Consider the following 21,831-nt stretch of genomic DNA (forward strand, 5'->3'; position numbering starts at 1 on the left):
AGGGGCGGGCTCCTGGCGGACTGTCCCGGGGTCTCTGCCCGGCCTTGCCCCGGAGGACCTCCCACCGCTCCGGCTCCTCAGGCATCCTTGGCGGGTTAAGGCGAGCATCGTCAGAGAAACTTCCTCGAGCCGAGCGGGGTGGCCCGGTGACCCGACCCTACTTTTGCCGGGAAGGCAAAACTGCCACCGAGGGCGCGCTTCTTCCCGCCGCAGATGGAGCGCCCCTGTCCCGTCTGTGCGGCAGCCGGGGTTCGCCCGCCCTTCGGGCTGCAGTCAGGCCGGCCCCGACCCTTTGGAATCCGAACGAGCGGCTCCAGATCCCAGCTGTTCTCTTGGAGCGGGGGGCACTTCGCAAACTGCTCGTCTGGGGGTACGGTTTCGGTACACTCTGCTCCCTCGGTGCCCCCTTCTCACCGCACACCTCCTCCCGCGGAGGTCGAGGCGGGAGGACTCCGCGCAGCCCCCGCGCCCGCTGCGCGCGGGTCCCCGAGGCCCGCGGAGCTCAGCGCGGGCCCTCTGCGCTCGGCTCAGCTGGCCTTCGGGCGGGTCGCGGGTCCCCTCCCGGTCCCCTTCGGGGCGCTGCCCAGCTCCCGCTCCTGGGTACAAGTCGCTCCCAGAAACCGAGACCTTGAGCGGGAAATGAACCTGAGAAAACGTTTCTGGGTGTGTTTGTTAATTGGTGTAACACAATTCTTTTTAGCAACTTAGTTAGGTTGTAAATTTTTTTTTTTTACTTCTCATCTTTCGATCCCGCTAAATCGCGCAAAATACATGTGTATGTATTTTCGTTGCTGATCTCTCCGAACACACTAAGCTCTGTTAACCCCCCTCCACCCCTCCTCCTCCCGCCTCGCTTCCTGGACCTTTTTTTCTTTTCTGAAGGAGAGAATCTCCGTACCTCCTCCTCCTCTCCTCCCACCCGATCCCTGAGCGCCTGTGAGAACCAGGGGAGTCGTCAATGGAAATAAATAGGACCCCGCTCCATTCTCCGCCCCCTTCAAACAAGTAAAATCCTCCCCGGGCTCGCAGAAGTAGAGATAAAACATCCCTCCCGAGGGAGCGGTTGTCGGCATTTGATGGGATTGAATTGTTTTATTATCCTGAAAGACGTGACGGATGGATGCGAGAGCAAAGATGCGAGCAGACCAGAGTGTACTGAGGGCTATCGGTATTTATTACTCATTATTGTTTATTAAAAGTGATAATAAGGTCCGTAACCCTAGCTGAAGGTTGTGTTTATAGTTGGTTTTGATTCTATGTCAGTCTCTTATTACGGTGGTTTCAGAAAGTGAAAACACCAAAAGGATATTAATTCCTCACACTCATTCTGCATATGGAATTAATCAAATGTCAAAAAGAATCTGTCAGTTTACCAAAGTTTTAACCCATGAACTTTTATAAGGTTGCAGTCATATAAATGTCCTCATTTGCCTCAATTTGTCTTCTTAAAGTTCAAAAAACTTGGCAACATAATTAATTATGGTCCCAATTCCCATTTTCAATCTAAACCTATATTCAGGATTATATTAAAATATCCCATCATTTATCCTTTAAAAGTGACTCTGAAGAGTTTAAATTCTTGACGGGGTAGGGGTGGCTGTGGGGAGCTGGGAATGAGGGACCCAGAAATTTTGAGAAATACTATTTCATAGTTCTCTCAAAAGCCCTTCACTTCTTCCTTAAAAAAAGAAATGTTTTTTCCTTTGCGCAGTTCTTAACTTCAGTGAATGTACTTAATCTTTACCACACACTTGAAACATAACAGCTAGCAGCTTTGTCCGTATTATTGTTTTCCTTTTTTATGTCAGGACATTTATTCATTAAACCTGTATGTTGACGTCGAGGTCGCAGGCTCAGCGTGGCAATAGCACCGTTTTAGTTAGTAACTATCATAAAAAAGAAGCTAGAACTCTGTGATGGGCCTCAGTTGCTATGAATTACGTGTGGTTTAAATTACACATTTATTTCAGCAGAGATGAAACCATGAATACAGAACATCTTTTAATCACTTGCAGATACAGCTTTTATCTCTTTAAAATGCAACAAATTATATAATTGAAAAATACCTTTCTGTGAATGAGAGAAGCCCCCTTCCTCAGTTTATTTTTCCTGAGGTTACTGAACATTCAGGTAGTGAAGTATGAATGTTAAAGAGAAAAGAATAATAGCATGTAAGGGACTGCTACATTTGAGGTAGCCACAGTGGGTCAGATAACAATGGCAACTTTTTCAATTGGCTTCGTGAGCCTGGTGATTCAGATTTTCATTTTTTCACTTGGATTTACTGACCACACTGTGTGATAGTGGGGAAATGTGTTGTCAAGCTCCATGATTTGAAACGAAGGTGGGGAAAGATAGAAATAAACTGTATCTGTGTTATCTGCCTATGTTCATGTTTCTATTCAGTCTGTCTACACATTAGAATTTTTATTTTAAAGCCAATGGTGTTTTTTGTTGTCATTTCTAGGACAGAACTTATTTTTCATTTTGCTGATGGATGAGTAGATAGTAGAAATGAACAGTTATGTCTGAATTAACAGTATGAGTAGTATGAGTTCACATAAGTTGCCTTGATTTAAATTATTTTAATCCCTCTTCCTTAGTCTTCCCCATGATCAGCTGGTTGACTATAGTAACCAGGTAGTGTTCTCTGAAACTTATTTGCTCGCTGTCTTCTTGTCAGGTGTTGCTTTGGGGCCCAGTGCATTCATAGTAGCAGCCTGGTAATAGATGAAACTTGCCAACGTCAATAGCCTTTAGGTAGACACCACAAAGGGTGTGCTCTATGATCTTCTGTACTGGGTCAAAGGCAAGCATAACCTGCAAAGATCAGTCAGATTATTCATTTGACCTTGAAACAGTGTCTGATACCTCTAAATATTTGTTTTGGAACGATTATTCTGAAAAATGTAATTTATTCTCCCTCATTGGTTCACAATTACTTAATAGAAGCTTAAAAAGTTTTAGTTGGATAGTCAGTCACACCAAATCTGTGTTGAAACAGATTTTAAAATTCAAGTCCTCCAACATTTAAATACTCCACTTTAAAATACTTTGCAATTTAAATCCTGAATTAGGCTAAGTTCTGCTTTATTTTTCCTCTGTATTGCTCTATTTGAAAATACTTTGCAATTTAAATACTGAATTTGGGCTAAGTTCTGCATTATTTTTCCTCTGTATTGCAATGCAAAGCGATACCTAAGATGCATGCAGTGGTGCTTCCACACATTAATTTCTACCTAGGAAGAAAAGTAAATACTGCTGTTGTTGTCATTGTGGTTAAAGAAAAAAAAAGAATCTTATAATATGACATGGAAAAACAGAATTGCTAATATTTTATTGAGCCACACAGGGGTATATTGACCATACATTCAGTTTATGTTGCTTGGGAAACCAGCACCATGTTAGTGTGAAATCTGTGTTTATTTGGATGTGTGTCTGTGTGTATCTATTGGCTCTTCTGAGTTGCCACCTGAAAATGTGCTGTTCTGTGTCCCACCGATGCCCACGCCAGTGTCAGAAGCAGGTGGTTTCTTGGCTGCTTCCTTCCTAAACACACTTCTTAAACTCAAAGATGCTGAATCTACATCTGCCCCTCCATTTTGATATTTTTACCAAAAACTGCAAACCAATACATAGTCTTTTGAAATATTTGGAGCATATATATATCTGAAATATATAATATTAATTCACCCAAAATAAAAAGGCATTGCTTGTTTTACATTTTAAAAATAAGAGTAAGGCATTTGATCAGTACGGAATAAAAGCAAACTAGCAATATGTTTCTGCAGACTTTTCCCTTTGGGATGAAGAAACAGATTTGACCACAGAACAGCTGGATATTGGGTCCCATTACAATGTCAGTTTTTTAAAGAACTCACCAAGCTAGATTTGATTTAAACTTTGCTTTAAAGTCTGCAGACTTCAAGTTTATAAGTATAGAAACTTCCAGGATTACATGTTATTCCTTCAGTAAGTTCCAGATCCTTTGGAAACTGATTTATTTTAGTAAGTTGGTGAATAGATTTTGGCTTTCATTTGTTAATTTTTCCTTGTAGCAAATTTGGAAATGACACATATTTAATATTTCATATATTTCTCTGAAGTATTTATTTTCAGTTTCACTTATAAAAATTCTGAAATAACTCTTTTGAGAAAGAAAAATGTGGCAGAATGTATATAGTTAAATTATCAAACATCTCTTAAAATTATTCTTTTCAAAGAATTTGCTGCCTTTTGCATAGTTATAAGAAAAGAAAAGAAATTTTTAGAAATAATGGGGTTATATAAAGTTTGGAAGGAAGGTAACAAAAATATGATTATACAGGATTGAAAATCAACTCATTTGAGTAGAACTTGTAAGACACGCTCAGTCGTGTCTGACTCTTTGTGACCCCATGGACTGTAGCCCACCCCATGCTCCTGTGTCCATGGGATTCTCCAGGCAAGAATGCTGCAGGGTAACCATTTCCTTCTCCAGGGGATCTTCCCAACCCAGAGACTGAGCCCGGATCTCCGCTGCTTGCAGATTCTTTCTCCTCTGGGCCACTAGGGAAATCCAACATTTTCTCTTAGACACTGCCTCTGCAGTGTGGAGATCTCACATATAATAACCAAAGAACAAAAGTCAAGTTAGCAATATGTACTCGTGTCTGTTTTCTAGCTGAAATGATTTCAACCAATAGTCTAAATGGTTTCAGCCAATACTAAAGGAACTGGTAACTGTTTTAAGTTTTTGTCTGTTAGTCTTTCTTCTCCCTAACATGAAATCGAGGTCAAAGCCCTCTTCTTCCATCTGCACACTCAAACAGCAATGTATTCCATAATCAAAAGAGATAGCCAAAACACATGGGTATTATTCAAATGGGTGTTTTACTAACAAAAGATTTCATAGCTACCTCTTTCTCTCTGTGGCAACATCCATATATATATATAGATCTAGACAAAATATGAAAGTTTATCATTTTCTAAAATAAGTAGTAAAAACTGAATCCATAATTAGAAAGATTTGTGAGGCATGATACCTTCTTTTGGAAATCACCATGATTATTTTTAAAGTTATAGACACTATGAACAAGTGTTTGTATGCAAAGATAGATAATATCATATCTCAACAGTTGACAAAATGACAAATGCTGTGGTACTTACATGGAAATATTATGTTTAAAAGGGGAAAATCTGATGTAAAAGAGCTCGATTTATTTAGGGTTAATTTCTCCAAAGTAGGTGCCTCTTGGAGTAGATAGATGTTTACAACTTATGGCATATCACAATGAAAAGTAAACCCTAGCAATGCCTGTGAACCTAGGAGATGGCTTTCATTATTTTCTTTTGCCCAAGTCATACGAACTCTAAGCCCATAGGCATCACCAGGTGTTACATTATGCATTTTATTCCAGCAATACAATGTGTTTCTGCCTAAATTATCGGTCATACCAAACACATACCCGTGAACATCAATGTATTTGATCCTTCTTAGTTATCTTGTTTAAAATACATTTAAAGGTAAATAATAAATACTAGTATATATATCATGATTTAAATCTAAATGTGGTTCATAGGTCGATAGTACTCAGTAAATGTTGTAATTTCACATTCAATTATAACATTCACTAAAATTCCCTGATATTATCAAAAGCTTCAAATCAGGTTGATTTAGAAGTAACTAGATCCTGTAACTGAAGAGATATTTGTAGCCAGCAGGGGCGACAGAGATCAGAAACGGCAGTGCTGGCCAGAACACCAGGCAAACTGAGAAAGACACAGCGGCCACTTGACTCTGGGCCTCTCCAAGTCTCAGCTGGAGAGCATCTTGGTTCTAGCACTGATCCTTCAAAGTTTGCTAAAATCACTATGAAAATGCATTACTTTCTGTGGAAAAATAAAATTGCCTGTTTAACGGGAGATACAAATTTAACACTGTAACAATTGCAGTAGCAGAATTAACTGTGCTAGTAGATAAACTAACAGACAGGTCCGCCAAGACATGTCCTGAGACATATTGGGGACCCTGCCTCAACGAGGTCTCTCATGGTACTAAACACCACCTGAAAAAATTTGATTGTTCATTTTTAAAGTAATTTTGTTTTTCACTGGCCTCTATAAATATGAAAATATCCCTGGGATGGGAAACAGGGTAAGCAGCAGTTGGCTAATACCTTCCAAAGATGTTCAGTTCAGTCGCTCAGTCGTGTCCGACTCTTTGCGACCCCATGAACCGCAGCACACCAGGCCTCCCTGTCCATCACCAACTCCTGGAGTTCACTCAGACTCACGTCCATCGAGTCGGTGATGCCATCCAGCCATCTCATCCTCGGTCATCCCCTTCTCCTCCTGCCCCCAATCCGTCCCAGCATCACAGTCTTTTCCAATGAGTCTTCGCATAAGGTGGCCAAAGTACTGGAGTTTCAGCTTTAGCATCATTCCTTCCAAAGAAATCCCAGGGCAAATGTTAATAGCTAGATAAAACAGATTGGAATGCGGCTAGTTTAAGACAATTTGAGAGAGGGTGTGTCTTGGGCTCTCTCACCTCTTCTTTAGATAGCCTACCTTTAGTACACACCTCTTCTATGTTCTCTTCCTCTGGTGATCGATGCTCAGTTTCTTATACTCTAGTGTAAGTTACACCCAGGGCCAGCTTCTTAGGCTGCATTTAGAAGACCCCAGTGCTCAGCTGAATGCTCTGCCATTGCTGAAATTCTGTTGTTGCAATCTTGAAATTCTTTATTTATGAATAAGAGATCTTATATTGGGTCCCACAAACTGTGTAACTCACTTTCATCCTACTTTGGTAGGAATTTAAGACAGAATCTTGATGTCAAGGAATTGGAAAGGACATTTTATAATGTTTTTACAAGGTTAGATCCAGTGAATATTTGATTTAAAAACACATCAATATTTGATTTTAAAATATTTTAACTAAAAGATATAGGAAACTCTTCTAAACAACTGAGGCAGACGATTCCCATTACCTCTAAAATTATACTGACTAGTTAGTTATCCAGTTTCTAATAGTGTCAGCCTTGTAGAGCGGCATTCCCTAAAGGTGTTCTTTTCTCCTTTTTTACAGAAACACAATGTCTCATTATGATGAAAGAAGAAAATCGAAGATGTTTTATTTGTATTTACTTTTATGTATAAAGAAGGAAAATAGTTTTGTTAATATTATTTAATATATCTATTGAAAAAGACAGTGTAACTCACCATATCATAAGGTCATTGAACAATTAAAAAATGGCCAAGGTGATAGCTTCTATGAAGTAAAAATAATGTGAAGTGAAAATGACATTCTAATCAGCCTTTACAAGAAGTAAGCTCTGCTCACAAATTAACTAGAAAAAAATTAAAATGTACAATTGAATCCACTATAATTAATTATGATATTTATCTCAGTATGGAATAGATAGTTATTTTATGAAAATGAAATATATATATATATATATATTTTTTTTTAAATCACAACTCTAGGAGATTTGGAGACAACACATTACAGAGCCAGAGATACTGAAAGAAGGTGAACAGGTAGCTGAAAAAGCCTCAGTTACATTAGTCATCATAATCTTCAAAAGTATTCTTAATTATTTCTGCAAACGTCTCATAATTCCTGTTATCAATAATTAGATATTGTACTCCATTATTTTCTGAATATTTCAGTATTTTAAGAGTTAAAAAATCTCATCTTCATGCTCATAAGAACATATGTTACATTCTGAAATTTTTAAAAATGTTATTGTTTTACAGTGTAGTCAGTTATTAATGTGTTAAAGTTGTTTCTGTGCTTTGGATTTCACAATGTGAATGGAAAAGATTCTATTTATTAATATTATCATAGCCCTTAACTGTTTGTAAGATATTTCCACATCTATCATTTTCCTTAATCTTCACAGGAACCCAGTGAGGAAGTTATTATATCCTCCTACTGAGAAATCTGAGACTCAAGTTTCAGACAAACTGAGATAAACTTATCTGAACTTACAAACTTTTAACATAAAGTGATAACTCTTTGGTTTCAGAAGTAAAATTGATAAAAATATCTAAATTTTTAAAAATTTAGATTAATTGCCAAATTAATTTGCAAGGATACAATCTGCTTAGTTTTTTAAAATAATTTAATGATTAAAAAATACCATTATTATTGTATAAGCCCACAAGACCTCAATCATAGGCTGCCTATGTGCTACGTTTCTTTGTTTATTTGTTTTATTTGTTTCTTTGTTTATTTGATATTTGTTTTGATAGTTTAACTTATTAGGAAATTTTTTAGGGGAAAATGATTACATTTTCCACTTTAAAATCTGTGTTTAAGGTCATGCTAAACAACTTTTCTTTGAGAGTAAACACATTCAATTTAAAATAACACAAAGCTTAAGCAAGGATAAGTAGATAAATAACGCCCCACACCTGTTCTTTGAGAAGGCTAAAGGCTTTTTTTTTTTTCAATAAGGAGAATTTTTGAAAGTGAAATGGGGTAAAGATTGCTGACTATATATAAGGTCTGGTGTAAACCTCTCCTGTCTCCCCACATCCCCAAACACTGCACAGATTCTACCCCAATCACAAAAGGCAAACTAGTTCATCACTTTGCATTATTAAGTCTACATATAGCTAAGAGTACTGGCACCCCACTCTAGTACTCTTGCCTGGAAAATCCCACGCACGGAAGAGCGTGGTAGGCTACAGTCCATGGGGTTGTGAAGAGTTGGACACGACTGAGCAACTTCACTTTCACTTTTCTCTTTTATAGCTATGGAATCAATTGTAGGCAAATCTCTTTCCCTTTCTTTAGCCCTCCTCTTTATTAGTTACACTGACCAGCCATGCAAACCTAAGTGTTAAAATGCCCCAAGATACACTGTTTGTTGTGTCTGATGTATATATGTGTGTGTAACAGACAAAGATTTAACATACTTTAGAAACAAGTTGTCTGGAAAAAGAAACAATAGAACGTTTTCCTCACAAAGTGGAGTCTAATGAGAAAATTAAAAATTAAAGAACGAGTTATAAGTGTATTAGAGACATATACCCTCTAATTTTGAAACATATTCCAACTATATATGGTAGGTTCAGTACTGAAAAATCTGTAAGCTGCAAAGTCCGTTTTAACATCAGTATTCAGTGAGGTCAGTGGCTCAGTTGTGTCCGACTCTTTGCAACTCCATGGACTGCAGCATGCAAGGCCTCCCTGTCCATCACCAACTCCCGGAGTTTACCCAAACTCATGTCCATTGAGTTGGTGATGCCCTCCAACCATCTCATCCTCTGTCATCCCCTCCTCCTCCTGCCCTCCGTCTTTCCCAGCATCAGAGTCTTTTCAAACGAGTCAGCTCTTCGCATCAAGTGGCCAAAATATTGGAGTTTCAGCCTCACCATCAGTCCTTTCAATGAACACGCAGGACTGATCTCCTTTAGGATGGACTGGTTGGATCTCCTTGCAGTCCAAGGGACTCTCAAGAGTCTTCTTCAACACCACAGTTCAAAAGCATCAATTCTTCGGCACTCAGCTTGCTTCACAATCCAACTCTCACATACATACATGACCACTGAAAAAACATAGCTTTGACTATATGGACCTTTGTTGATAAAGTAATGTCTCTGCTTTTAAATATGCTGTCTATGTTGGTCATAGCTTTTCTTCCAAGGAGCAAGCCTCTTTTAATTTCACGGCTGCAGTCACCATCTGCAGTGATTTTGGAGCCCCAAAAAAATAAAATCAGCCACTGTTTCCACTGTTTCCCCATCTATATGCCATGAAGGGATGGGACCAGATGCCATTATCTTCGTTTTCTGAATGTTGAGCTTTAACCCAACATTTTTACTCTGCTCTTTTACTTTCATCAAGAGGCTCTTTAGTTCTTCTTCACTTTCTGCCGTAAGGATGCTGTCATCTGCATATCTGAGGTTGTTGATATTTCTCCTGGCAACACTGATTTGGGGTTCAGTGGTAAAGAATTTGCCTGTGAATGCAGAAGATGCAGGAGACGCTGGTTTGATCCCTGGGTCGGGAAGATCCCTTGGAGAAGGGAGTGGCAGCCCATTCCAGTATTCCTGCCTGGAAAATTCCATGGACAGAGTAGCTTGGTGGGTTATAGTCCATGGGGTCACAAAGACTCAGACACAACTGAATGACTCAGCATGCAAAAAAAATAGTAATTCTATACTACAATTATTTTATTATTTCACTAATAATGTGACATTTTTGAGAGGTAAGATTTGAAGTTAGTTCAGTTTTAAGGTTTTTTTAAAATAATGATTTCCAAGAAAGTTGGATGGAATTGCACATTTCAGTGGAATAATGAGAGCCATTATAGACATGTATATCACATATTCCAAATATCCTAAACACTTAAAGCCCTTTAAAACACAATGAGGAATAAGTAAACTCAAATAATGAAAATATTTATACACACACACCCGTATTAATGCTTCAGCCACCAAATTCAGTCTTATAATTGAAAAAACTCTATGTTTAAAGTTTATTCACACTTACAAAAGCAAGGACCACAAAGAGGCAGTTTGGAAACATCTCTTCGTCTTGGCAGGTTTTATCTTGTAATGAACACCCTTGACCCCCAAGACTCACCAGCTGCAGCTTTTCCTTAATGATTCCCTTAAAAAGATTTTAATAAGACTGAAAGCCACACCTAACTATATGTCTTACTTTTGAGGTGGGGAGGAAGGAATGAAACAATTGTGGGTGTGAATTCCCACACTGGGTCAGTATTCTGTAGTCAGTCATCTTTCTAATGGTTCTAGGGGTATGTGTTTATATTATTTCATCATAATTTGCTACAAGCTCTTCATTAAAAGTGTGAGGCCTGTCTGCATCGTCTGCCTTTTGAGTGTCCTGTTCTTCGATCATCTCTTAACCCAGAAATAATAATGCAGAACATCCCGGGAACTGAGCCTAATCCTCAGCTCTCTCATCTCAACACGTGCCTCTTAAAGCCTTTGCTGGATCTAGTGCCCCAAAAGCCTGCGTACACTCACCTTTGAATCAGTTACAGCCCACCTTTTCTTATTAAACAATATTGATGTCTTCAGATAAGGCATATCTAGGGTAACAAAAGGAATAGTAACCGTTTCCTACTGTCTGTGTGATTATTGTTAAAATCTTAACATCTCACACTTTCCTTTGTGTTTCTAGTCAGTCTCTTATTAAATAGGAACCTAATATTTTACCTGATTGATTAGGTAAATAAAGGTAGAATAATCTGATGCTGAAACTCCTCATATCTCTGTTGTAAGAGCAAGTCAAAACGTGTCTTTTGCTGTTGAATAAAATTTTACAACTAGTTGGACAGCTGGCTTATAGTATTTGTTAATGAATAGAACTTTCTTTACTTTTAAAAGAGCACGCATGTCTACCATTTTTAATCTTATTATAATCCTGGGAATAATTGTCTTCATTTTGTAGATGAGGGAACTGAAACTCAAAGAGATTAAGTAAGAGGCTTGCACTTTTGCTCAAAGTACAAAAGCCAATAACTGTTCAGTCAGAACTTTTCCAACTCTGATCCTCTTCCTCTAAGTCCAGTGATTATTTTCTATTTTAGGAACTTTGTTAACAGTCCCCAAATGTGAATGAATAAATGAATACATACATAAAAATTGCACGACAGGGGAGAATGGAAGAGAGTAGAAAAACAAACCAAAACTTAAATTCAAGTGTTCGTAGAAACATATAATCCTGAACTGATAGAGGCAAGAGACAGGAGAATGAATGAGACAGAGAAAGACATGGGTCTCTAAACCACTAGACTGTCAGCAGCCAGGCGCTGATTCGATCTCTGGGTCAGGAACATCCCCCAGAGCAGGAAATGGCAACCCACGCCGGTATTCCTGCCTGGATAATTCCACGGACAGTGGGGCCTGGCGGGCTACCATCCATGGGGTCTCAAAGAGTCGGACAGGACCGGGCACACACATGCAGTGTCCTTGAAGAACGTGGTCTCATCTCTCCACAGGCTTGGCTCTGAGTGTACAGTTTGTTTTGGGCCTTGGATTTGAAGGCCAAAGAGTTTAAATACTTTTACTTCATTTTACCAGAACAAGATACTCGTGTGCCCCCTTTCTTCTGGAAATGAGACTAATCTAGTGTTTAACCATGGTCACTGTTTAAGGTCGCTGGTATATCTGTCTCACCCACCTATCACTGGATTATAGTATCGTGAGGACAGTTTTTGTACATTACTGTTGTGATTTTGTCCTTAGCTTCAGCATGGAAGCCAAATCCTCTTTGGTAGCAAGCAGGCTTTAGAGCTGTCATACCAAAACAACTGTTGGCGGGGAGGAAGGAGTAAAGCTTCAGGATCATCAGATATTGGGGAAGAGAAAATTGTCAAAGGCATTCATAACTTGTGTCCTATTTAGCTTTTATTATCATTTGTGAAACAGCTTCCGTAAAGCAGCAACAACTGTCCGTGTTGTTGTCATTTGTCCATGACACAGCCGTGAAGCGTCACCCACCTCTGCTCGGAGTGGGTTCTGTGCCGCTGCCGTAGAGGGGGCGCGTGGCCGTGCCACTCTGGGGGTCTCAAGAAGACACACAGAGAGAATGCAAAATGGTTTGCAGTAGGAGTATGTGCGCAGAAAAGTGCACACCTTGATTTCTCTGCGGTTGCAGACGCTGGAGTGAAGAGTGCGCGGAGGTTTGCCCCCAGAGAGGGGGCGACGGTGCCCCAGCCACAGGGGCGGCAGGCCCTCCTGGCACTGGGAGGGTGTAGAAGTGAGTCTGCAGGAGCAGAGGGCCTGTGACCCAAAGGGCCTCGCGGGCGTGGCCTTCAGACTCTGCTTCACAGGAAGCATATGACTTTTTTTTTTCAGCAGAAGAATGAAATTGATTTCATTTATCAAGGGGACTGAGCAGTGCTGTGTAGAAGGACTGAGGAGAGATCCAGGGGACACGGGTGTGAGAGCAGGCAGGGGAGGGTCAGTAAGTGGACGATGAGGCGCTGGCCACTTGGGTAGAGAAGAGAGAGCGCCTTTAAGAGGAGATGTAGCAGGGGAGGGGCAGGATGTGCTGGGTCATGCAACGTGGGGATCAAAACCTCAGGGAACGTTGAGCTTCCTGGTTCAGCAGCTGGCAGGACGAGTGCTGCTGAAGTAATACCAGCACTGATTTCAAGGTAGCCCTTCAGCAGTCTCGCCGGGTTTGTTGTCTGAAATGGCACGGTGTCTTCAGTACCTTTCAGACAGCAAACTTGGAAACCAAGGTTCAGAGTGGTTCCACATATTTAATCTGCCCACAGTAGCGATGATATAGAAGGGTTCCCAGTAACAGAGCCCAGATTCAAGCTGGCCACTCCACACCTTGAGGGTTAGATGCCTGGGAAAGGAAGGAAAATGGGTCTGGAGCTAGCAGTCAGCCTGGAGGAAGCAGCCAGCAACCATCCCCAGCAGCCTTGCACGGTCCAGAACGTTTAGGGATCTTTCTAATGGGAGACATTTCAAATTACCTTCTGACTCTTAGTAACCCCATGGACCGCAGCATGCAAGGCCTCCCTGTCCATCACCAACTCCCGGAGTTTACTCAAACTCATGTGCATTGAGTCGGTGATGCAGTCCAGCCATCTCATCCTCTGCCGTCCCCTTCTGCTCCTGCCCTCAATCTTTCCCAGCATCAGGGTCTTTTCAAACGAGTCAGCTCTTCACCTCAGGTGGCCAAAGTATTGGAGTTTCAGCTTCAGCATCAGTCCTTCATCAGTCCAATGGACACCCAGGACTGATCTCCTTTAGGATGGACTGGTTGGATCTCCTTGCAGTCCACAGGACTCTCAAGAGTCTTCTCCAACACCACAGTTCAAAAGCATCAATTCTTCAGCACTCAGCTTTCTTTATAGTCCAACTCTCATATCCATACATGACTACTAGAGAAACCATAGTTGACGAGATGGACCTTTGTTGACAAAGTAATGTCTCTGCTTTTGAATATGCTATCTAGGTTGGTCATAACTTTCCTTCCAAGGAGTAAGCATCTTTTAATTTCACGGCTGCAGCCACCATCTGCAGTGATTTTGGAGCCCCCCAAAATTAGGTCTGCCACTGTTTCCATTGTATCTCCATTTATTTGCCATGAAGTGATGGGACCAGATGCCATGATCATAGTTTTCTGAATGTTGAGCTTTAAGCCAACTTTTTCACTCTCCTCTTTCACTTTCATCAAGAGGCTCTTTAGTTCTTCACTTTCTGCCATAAGGGTGGTGTCATCTGATATCTGAGGTTATTTACCTTACTTTCATCTATAAGCTTCTTGAAAGCAATAAAATTAAGCAAATATTTATTTAGTGCCTATTTGTGCAAGAACTAAAAAAGTCTACATTGAGGATATAAAGAGTAAAAAAGTAATTTCTGTGTAAGGGGCACTTTCTTGGGTAAACTCATGTTATATAAGCCTCATGAAGAGTTTTTTTAGGGACAAGGAAAAAAAAAATAGCTATAATTCAAGTGAGATAAGAAAGTACAGAAGAACCAAGGTCTCTGGTTTTTACAGGAGAACTGTGGTTCTGCTTTATCCGCCTTCAGAGTCCCCAAGGAACTCACAATAGGCACTTAATAAACACCAGCTCACTTACTGACAGTGTACAGAGAGAGCTCAGATAACAAGCCATCTAAGTAAACACCACAGGGCTGCAATCCTGTTAGGAATCTCCCTAGGGAAAGTCAGGCAGCATCCTTTCTCTGTCGGAACACCTCCTTCTTTTAAAAGTGCTCCGTTCAGTTTCATGGCTTTATCAGATAAGTAATTCACCACGTTCCATCCTCCTTCCCTGTCATGCCCTGCCAGCCCCTGGACTAGCTGGGCTAGCCACAGGGCTTCTAATCTTTCTTTCATCTAATAATGGACCTTGAAAAACTGTGGTGTCGCCCTTCCTCGCACCGCCCCCACCTCGGGATTAACGTTGGTCAGCCGTTCCCCTCCTGATGTGATTGTCACTGTAGTCCCTGAGGCTTGCCCGTGTGGGCGCAAGCCTTTGGGTGGCTGAGGGTTTTACTGTTTGCAACCTCATGGACTGTGGCCCACCAGGCTCCTCTGTCCATGGAATTTTCTGTGGCAAGAATACTGGAATGAATTGCCATGCCCTTCTCCAGGGGATCTTCCCAATTCAGGGATCAAACCCCAGTGTCCTGAACTGCAGACAGATTCTTTAACACTGAGCCACAGGGTCGCCCAGTTCATGCAGGCAAATTCCCGAATGTGAAGCCCGGGAGATGAAGCAGGTCCTTCCCCTCTGTCTTCCTCAGTTTCCTCATCTGTAAAGGTCCCTTCTAGGCCCAATATTTGGTGGTTCTCAGGGCTTAGTCTCTCCATCAGGTCCCTGTTGAAACAGCGCTTTCTCAGAGAGGTCTTCCCGGCCACTCAGCCAGCTCTGTCCCCTCCAGCCTTCCCCTCTCTGTGGCTTCCCCTCCTGCCTCTTCACCACTCATTTGCATCACAGTGCTCCTGCTCTTAGGAATTTTTATGTGGAGCCTCTCTTAAATCCAACAAAGTGTAAGCTTTGCAAGCATGAGAACCTCATGCAAGCATCTTGTTCACTGCTATATTTCCAGACCCCAGGGAGTGCCTAGCACAGAGTAAGTACCCAATAACTGTTTGTTGAATCAGCCAGTGAGCTCTGCAATCCCACCACGCTTGCTCTCCTAGAAAGGTTTCTGTTGTCACTGCTTTGTGGATGAATATCACTTTTTATTATATCACTAGAAGCTTGGGTATAAAAGATTTCTTTGATCATAACTGATGGAAGATGCAACCCATGTGTTCAGCAGACAGAGCTGGCAGAATTGCCAAAGCAAGTTTTAAAACCAGGTTTGTCCTAAAACAGGAATATCTCTGAACTCAGATCATTGAAGTACCTGGTTTTGTTAGTATGATGAGTAGAACTAAAAAAACCTTTTAGATTTTGAAGTTCTTTTGAGAAGGTAGTATGTGTGCTCTGGGATAGATGGGAAGGACAGAATGTTTCAAGGTTGTTGCTGATGCATGAGTCAAGAGATGGATGAATTTTTAGAATCCTGCTACAGTATTTTGCTTTCATCTTTTGGTTTTTATCCTTGCTTTCACTAACACAAAAAACCAGTAACAAGTGGCTTCCTTTGTGATCTAGTGGTTAAGAATCTGCTTGTCAATGCAGGGGACGTGGGTTCGATTCCTGGTTGGGGAAGATCCCACACCTGGTAGAGCAAGTAAGCCTGCAGACCGCAGCTACTGAGCCTGCTCGCCCTAGAGCCTGGGTTCTGCAGCAAGGGAAACAAACCCCAAGAGAAGCCCGTGCTCCACAGCAAGAGTGGCCCCCACTCGCCACACAGAAGAAAGCCCGGGGAGCAACGGAGACCCAGCAGGGACCAAACAAACAGTGATGGTCTCAGTTCAGAAGATGTAATCCTTATTAAATTTGGTCCATCGATCAATCAGTAGTTAGTGACTGCTTATTATGTGTATTACAGGATGTCTGAAAAGACGGCTCATTTTCCTCCCTCAGACTGGCACACTTCAGAGCTTGGCATCTGTCCCACTGACCCACTGGGTCACATCGTTGCTTTCTCCACTGCCTCTTCCTGCCTGTCAGCGAGCGCACAGCCTGCCTCTCTTGCCCACACCTGTGGAGTCCACCTCATCTTATCCCTCTGTCTTGGAATTCCTCTACTCTTCCTGTACTGTTCGCCAGAAAAGGGCCTGGGAGCATCCGCTAGGTGACACTTGGCAGATGTGGGTTCATTAGAAAGTTCTAAGTTTTATTTTGTCTATGCATTTGGACACAGCTTATGAAGAGGTCTGGTCATATATGCCAAATTGCAGTGTTTTCTTGTCTGATATGCTTCATAACTTCTATATCTGTCTTCCTTGGTTTCCTGCTCACTTACTAAAAACAGCCCCTTACCAGAACTTTTGACAAAGTAGTTGGCCTCAAATATCATGTGTCCTTTCTTGCATTCGAAATGTAAGTTCAAAGAAACAACTACTGGTGTGTGGGTGTGGGTGAGTGTGTCTATGTGTGTGTGCGTGCATCTGTGCATGTGCGTGTGTGTGTGTTGCCTCTCCCCAGTGTGTGTGAGCATGTGTACGTGCACGTGTGCACGTGTGTGCACACGCACGCATGTGCACGTGTGTTGCCTCTCCCGTGTGTGTGTGCGTGTGTGCATGTGTGTGTGTTGCCTCTCCCCAGTGTGTGTGAGCGTGTGTGTACGTGCACGCGTGCATGTGTGTACACGTGTGTGTACACACACGTGTGTGCACGTGTGTGTTGCCTCTCTGCAGTGTGTGTGTGCACGCACATGTGTGCACATGTGTATGTGCGTGCGTGTGTCTTGCTTCTCCCCAGAATGTCTTACCACCTTTTCCCAACCTGACAACTGAAATCAACCCACACATCCAGCTGCTTCCCACCCTGGCCTCTGTATCTTTATGTTTCTCCTTTTTCTAATACTTTATCCAGTATAAAAATTAGCTCTTAAAAACTGCATCTAAGATGGCCAACACCTCAAAAATTATTTGATGCCAGCTTGAAATTCTGCGTGACTAATCTCCTTTCTCTCGGATTTCTTTCATCTCTCCATTACTTATGTTTTGTCCTTTTCTTGTATCTAGGTTCCTATAATCAAGGTGTTACCTTTGATCCCTCCTCCCTACCTCCAGCTCACCTGCGCATTCTGCTGACCCTGCCTATTAAACATATCCTGAATCTCCCCACTCCTTTCCACCTCTGCCGTGAGGTTTAAGCCATTAGCATGTCTACCGGGAACAACTGTAGTAGCTTTCCCTTCATCGGTTCTTTTTGCTCTTACAGAGATGAGTTTGCTTTTTGCTTTAACGATGATCCCTTCCTCCAAATGTCTATTACATTTTCTGTGTAATAGACACAGTTTTTCCTAAAGCCGTGAACCAGATCACGGTTCCCGGCCTACTGAAAGGCTCTCCACCACACTCGGGATAGAATCCTAACCTATTCGTATGGTTTGCAAGGCTGTGTGTGGTGTTCCCTTTGCCTTCATCTTTCCCCATCACTCACCCTGTTCTGCACGGATATCTTTTCCTCTCGGCGGTTCCCCATGGCTGTGCCGCCTTAGGGCCTTTGCACCTGCCGTTTCTGAGCCAGGAATGCTCTTTCCCCTGACATTTGTTTTACTGGCTTCCTTTCCTTTATATCTCAGAGTAAATGCCATTTCCTCCAAGAAATCTTCTCTAAATATACTATCTAGAGGACTTCCCTGGTGGTCTAGTGGTTAAGACTCTGTGCTCCCAATGCAGGGAGCACAGGTTTGATCACTCTTCAGAGCAGATTTCACATACCACATGGTGCGGCCCGAAAAATAATAAAATATGTAAATAAATGTACATCTAGAGTAGGCATCACCACACTGTCTTTCCCACAGTCCTCTTAATTCTCTCCGTGACAGTGAAAACCAGCCAATAGTGTTTTCTTATTTATGCATCTGTATAATGCTGTCACCTACACTAGAACACAGATTCACAAGGTCACCCCTGCCCCAGAAGAGTGCCAGGCATGCAGCAAGGACTCATTGCATATATGTTAAGGAACAAGACAGTGAATGAGTGATATGGACATGTCTGGTGTCTGGGTATGTAACTTTTGTCTTTATAAGTAGATTATATATTCCTAGGATATTTCTTTTGAATCCTCATATTATTAACCTGGTGACTCAGACAGTAAAGAATCTGCCTGCAATGCACAAGACCTGAGTTCGATCCCTGGATCAGGAAGATCCCTTGGAGAATGGAGTGACTACCCACTCCAGTGTTCTGGCCTGAGAAATCCCATGGACAGAGAAGCATGGCGGGCTACAGGCCGTGGGGTCCCCAAGAATTGGACATGGCTGGGCTCCTAACAGTTTTGACTCTCACATTACCCACTTTGGTTTGGAAGATGGAGTCAGAATTTAGAAAATTCTTGTTCTCTTGAGTTTTAGCTCTTTTGACCGTATCTTGTTTTTGGTGTCCTAAGAATCTATGGAGTATCTTCCCGAAAAGTTCCTTTCCTGGAGCTTTTACAGCAATTTATTTTATAGGCTGAAGTAAGTGTAAAAATATCAAATTTGTAGCTGATATACTATAGTCCCAACCTGCAGTAAGTCCACAACAACCCACCTCTAGTGTGTTAATGATCATCTCCAGGAAAGGAGAATTGGGTTGGCTTGCCAGTAGACTTTCACACTGATATTCTCTGCTATTACTGGGGTTGTGGAAGCCCTTTCTGAAGGTTAACCTACAGCAGTAACCATTCAGTTCATGAAGTGGATGGCCAGGTTTCCATAAAAGCAGGCTGGTTTTCCTTCACTCTGTCCGTAGCCTGTTCTTTCTTGTCTGAAAATTAGATAGAGAGGAACCCAAGTTGCAGTGTGTCCTGGGGGAGCCTCACTCCTGCCCTGTGCTGCCGGCTTCTGTAAGAGATAGGATTGACTCACTCTAGATGGACCCAGAGCCGCAGGGTACCTTGAGAGCAAGCCATCATCATGGATAGTTCTCCCGCCCACAGCGGATGTGTCTTAACTCTCAGTCTGCGGTTTTCCTCCTGAACCATGCTTCCAGGTCAGGGGACAGAGATTTTGTGTGGAAAAGAGAATAGTGATTTTTGAAACTGTCTTGTAGCCTGTCTTGAAGAAATACTTGTCCTTGCCTCTGGGGTCTTTCTCCATGGTCTCAGGCACATGAGATGACCTTTTAAGGACCCTCTTCAGAACTCATCCCGGGAATTTCAGTAATGGCTAAGAAACATAGGTTGTAAACTACGGGACTTTATCGTCTTTTAGCTAAGTTTTCACACCCTTTAGAAAGGAGCATTTTGCTTTTACAGATCTTTGCCATTCGTTCCATACTGATCTCTCTTTGCCTCTGCATAAGAATATTTTCTTCCTCACTTCTTGCTAGACTGCAAATACCTCAAGAAGAGAGGAAGTCTTGTACAAGTGGCATATCATTCAGCGTCCAGCACCTGCAGGGGCTCAGCTGACATTTGTTTAACTCTTCCTGATGCAGTCCTCCTTCGAATCAACTCCCTGCCCTCCCTACCTCCATCTCCCTTTCCTGAGTCTAGTTCATTCTTCTCCTCTTACTTCCACTGAGTCCTATTCTCTCCTCACCAGTTCTTAGGGATTTTTCACTCCAGCTCTAATTAGCATTTGTTTATAATCTCAGCCACCCTCTCCCTCTTGGTAGGTGTTCACGTACTCTTATGCATAATTAACATCAACTCAACTCAGTGCTAAACGGTGGACCAGTATGGGTAGTCAAGGTCAGTACACTTTCAGGGTATTTTTGGCGTGTTTCAACGGCAGGCACTCTGCCGATCATGACAGTTCATATCCCATCTTCAAGGCTGATGTGTGATGCTGCTAGGTGCTGTTGGCACATTGCCATGTTCCATCAGCTGAATTTCTGTCGAGGATGGCGTGTCCCCTTTATGAACAACTTTGGGGAACATTGCACAAGAAGTCATTTCCATTTTGTTGCAGATCAACAGGAAATAAGGCTTAGCTGCCAAACTAAAGTAAGAAAAGCAACCGAGCATATTATTCCTCCCTTAGGAGCTTTCATTATTCCAGGAATCATTAGCTTCTAAGATAGTGAAAATGAGCCCAGCTATTACAGTTGTAACTACAGAGGAAATTCTGATTGGACGAGGATATTTAGAATCTTGTTTCAGTTTTACTTTGCATTATCTTCTAAATTGCTTTTGAATTTATCATACCTTTGAATCACCTATCAGATGCATTGTAGGAGATTTACTCCTTCCTTTGGTAAAATGAATCTGGCTTCTTAAATCAAAGACTCCTGTCTCTCTGTAGTACATTTATTTTGGCCATTTCTATTGTTCATTATTCTGTTGGCATTAATGCTGCTGGAATACAAGGTTACTTCGTTTAAAACCTGATCCTCTTTCAAGCTATTCTTATTATGTAGGCTTGGCTATCTTTTAAAATTAAAGTGCCCCAGCCTTGGCCCTGCTATGAACTGCATACCATGAAGATCAGAGGGGAGGGGATGACAGAATGGAAACTTTATTCAGATCTTTGGCATGTTTTAATTTTACATTGCTTTTTCATACTAATTTAATTTCCTTCCAGAATGAAAGTTGGCAATCATTTAGAGAAGTGGTAGAGGAGGTTGGACTCATTGCCATTGAAATGCCTGTGAAGGTCCTTAATCCATAGATTATTGATATAATGAACTCTTAAAACCCTTAATAATCATTCCACTCTGTAATGACAGCCCACATTTAGAGAGCTTTAGCCTATGAATTCTGTGCCCAAGGCTGGCTCTGCGCTATAGAGCCATAGGAGTTGGAAATATTGCAGCTGCATTTGAGGTTATCAGGGAACAGGAGCTTACCCAGCCAGGGCAGAGGACCACTCAATGCTGACCGGGAGCCCTGGACTCCTACTTGCTGCTTTCACCCTTACCAAATATGAAAACATGCCAAACCACAATATCCCGTTTCCCTGCAATTTTCAACCATAGCAGAGGCTATCTACATTTATAGGGACAACCAATTAATTTCAGTTAATATTCTCATTGTTTACAAAAGGCAGGAGAACAAAACAGCTTCTGGAAATCAGTGGTTGTTTTTTTTTTTTTTTTTTCCTTTTTTTTCTGCCTTGAGGGAGTCTGTAGATCCAGGATGGGCATTTTACTTTGTCAAAGTGCAAAGACAGAGCACCCCCGGCAACCTCCCCGGCCCCACCACAATCCACCCCTCCTTGCTCACAGAGCAGATCCTGGCAGACATGGGGGGCCATTCCCCTGACCAAAGCTACATTTTTTTCTTTACAGCTAGATCAGATGCTTCAGATTTATTATCAGATGTGGCATGGATGATTCAA

General features: G+C 41.8%; 1 protein-coding gene across 1 annotated transcript in view; it reads left to right on the top strand.

Moving 5' to 3' along the window:
• The window catches only part of NDNF (neuron derived neurotrophic factor), a 41,488-nt gene that overhangs the window by 807 nt on the left and 18,850 nt on the right, over window positions 1–21,831 (top strand). The gene's annotated exons all lie outside the window — the stretch shown is intronic.

This window comes from Oryx dammah, unplaced genomic scaffold (assembly GCF_014754425.2).
Source record: "Oryx dammah isolate SB20612 unplaced genomic scaffold, SCBI_Odam_1.1 HiC_scaffold_3, whole genome shotgun sequence".
Taxonomy (NCBI): Eukaryota; Metazoa; Chordata; class Mammalia; order Artiodactyla; family Bovidae; genus Oryx; species Oryx dammah.